Here is a 3059-nt window from a genome sequence, read left to right as displayed (position 1 = left end):
TTAACAGAATAGTTAAAAGCTTCATTTCGGCTTTCAGTACTAAAAAGACGCTAACTTCTGAAATTGGAGTTACAGGATCCATGGATTCCGCTAAGTCATCAGCAACTAAGAGAAAAAGACCAACCATCAAGGATGCTCTTGCAGAGGCAGAACCTTTTGATATTCCAACAGAAACCCTCAAGCCAACCAAGACTTGGGTGGAGGAAGCAGTACTAGAAAAAGAGGGAATAAAGATCTACCAGGGGACTTTCAGAGATCCTCAAGGGCAATCGGTCGATGTACCTATGATCCCACGAGAATTAGTGGATTATAGCAGATCAAAGAACATAAGCAAATACCTGGAAAAGGCTGACTTACACAGGTTCTTCACCTCGAGACCATCAGGTGTAGACACAAGAAGAGTGTATGAGTTGGCAACATCCATTCAGAAGGATGGGAAAGCCACGTTGACAGCCATGGATGGAGAAACAGTTGAAGTACAGATCACTCCACAGCTCATTGCAGATGCACTGAAGCTGCACAACAAAGGAAGTTCTGTCAGAGAAAGAAGGGAGGCCATAGAGGTCTATGGATCAAAGAAACAAAATACAACCTACGGAGATATGGCAGATCAACGAGCGGCAACCCTTTGCCGGTTATACAACCAGTTTTTCCATGTGTGCAGTAAAAGACTGCAGAAGTATACTACACCACCCCATGCCATTGCGACAACCATCACATGGGCACTGAAGAGCAACGTGCCAAAGGAGGTGAATTATGCTCAATACATCCACGAGCAAGTAATCGCCATGCACAACCAGAAGCCAAAGTACATAGGAGGAGGAGAAATCCTAACAAGAATAGCTTATGAAGCTATTGGAGCTAGGGATCAAGGGCCACAGATTCCCTCCCAGAATGAGTGGCTTAGAGAAGCCGATGAGGAGGAAGAACAACAAGAAGTATCCAAGAGGGTGTCCACAAGAGCACACCGAAAACTAGAAATAGTTTCAGAACCTGAGGAGGCTGTGGACGAGCCGCTCAAGAAGAAAGCGAAGAAGAAGGCCGATCCCAAGCAAACCAAAAGTCAAAAAGCCGCAAGAATGGAAAGGCTGGTGGAGCAGTTTAGAGCGGAAAGAGCTCTAAAGGGGGACTTCGAAGAAATGTGGGTGCCAGACCCCAGTAAAGTCGGAACCAGCTCAGCCAGGCCACATATTGATCAATATGATCAATATATTAGAGCTTATGAGGAGTCGGAGGCCATACTGGAGCAACAACCTGTCGAACCTTATACCGAAGAGGAAGTACAGCTTTTAAAAGCTGAACTGCAAAAGGACGACAAGGGGAAGAAAAAAATAGATGAGTCTACTGAACCTAAAGAGACAGTAAGGCAAGCAACCAAAGGGAAAGCCAAGGTGACTGAAGACAATCAGCCCTCTTTTACTGTTGTACCAAGCCCGAAGAAGATGGAAATTATTGTGGAGGAAACCACAATAGAAATAGAAACAGAAATTATGGAAAAGCCGGAGGCCGGGACCAAGGAAAAGAAGATAGATCCAGTTCAGCAAAAGAAAGATGATTACGAGGATCTGGTAGCGATAGGATACAGTGAAGAAGAGGCCCTGGAGGCAGTTTATGGGATATCCCTACGGAAACAAGATGATCGGAAAGGGACGAAAGAAAAGACAAAGGGTACAATGGAGAGTGAAGAAAAAATGGACGAGCCGAAGCCATTGGAGGTGGTGGCACAAAGAGCAGTCAAGTTGACAGATGAAGATGAAAAAGACATGCACATGGTGCATGAACTGCTCAGCAAGATTAAAGAAAGATCTAGAGCAAAGGAAGTAGCACTTGAGACAGCAAAACAAAAGGAAGCAGAGTTGCAGAAGAAGTTAGAGAATGCTATGACTGAATCTGAAAGTCATAAAGCATCACTCTACGACGCAGAAAACGAGAGAGACGGCTTGATACTCCAACTAGCCGAAGCTTCAAGAGAGGTAACAAGCTCACAGGAAGCAAAGGAGCGACTAGAAGATGAGCTGGAGGCAGCCAAGGATGAGCTCATTGAGCTAAGGGAAAGAGTCGAACTTCAAGAAAGGACAATCATGAGACTCAGGACCACCCCTAGAGCTAGCAGAGCAGGAACAGAACAAGAGGGAGCCCTCGTACCAGCTCTGGAGGAGCAGGTAAGAAGTCTGCAAAGAGAGCTGAGGTTAGAGCAAGTGCAAAGATTGCACATGGCAGAGGGATCATTGGCTGCAGAGGAGAGGCTCACATCAGAAAACCAAACACTAAGGACAGAAAATGAGGCCCTCCGCAAACAGCTCCAAGACCTCCAAGAGCAACAAAGAAGAGAAACAGAGACACCACAAGAAGAAGCAGGGGGAGCAGCCATAGAGCTACCAGAAACCGGAGAGGCAACCACAATCGAAGATCCAGCCCCAGTTCAAGAAGTGGCCTCGACTTCAGAAATCTCTGAAGAAGAAGAACAAAGGCTCCAGGACCAAATAGAAAAGTCAACAGAGGAAAGTGCCAAGGCGGAAATGGAATGGGAAAGGAGACTTCTCATCTCCATTAGACTTCAAGGGTTAGACACAAAAATGCTCCATGAAGAGTGGATGCAACCCAGCCTGCCTTTCCCTCTGATGAAATTTGAAGTGATAAAGACGAAAAAGAGAATAGAGGAGGAGCAGTATGTCGCTCTTTATGAAGGCGACATCACAAAGGATGAACAATCAAAGAAGATTGTAGATTCTCAACCTAGATGGAGGAAAGGTTGGCTGAACAAATACCCAGCCTACCTCATCTACTTGGTGGAGGCTCCAAAGGAGATTCGGGAGGATGCAACCTTCTGCTCGGTGCCAAGAGTCAGAAGCTGGAAAGAGCATGGCAGGATTGCAGAAAAGAAGCCAAATTGGCTTAATTACCCAAGGATGCTAGGACCAAAGGAAGGAGAGAGAATAGGTAAAGCCTACATGGTGAAAACCCTAACGGGCACCATCAAACTCTTTACTGGCTCTCCTGACCTTTCGTGTCAGATGCTAAAGAAAATCTGCAGAACTCTCTTAGCATGCATTGAAGTG

This window comes from Adiantum capillus-veneris, chromosome 4, assembly GCF_014529385.1.
Source record: "Adiantum capillus-veneris isolate H3 chromosome 4, ASM1452938v2, whole genome shotgun sequence".
In the NCBI taxonomy this organism is placed as follows: domain Eukaryota; kingdom Viridiplantae; phylum Streptophyta; class Polypodiopsida; order Polypodiales; family Pteridaceae; genus Adiantum; species Adiantum capillus-veneris.
Note: the sequence above shows the minus strand (reverse complement) of the source record.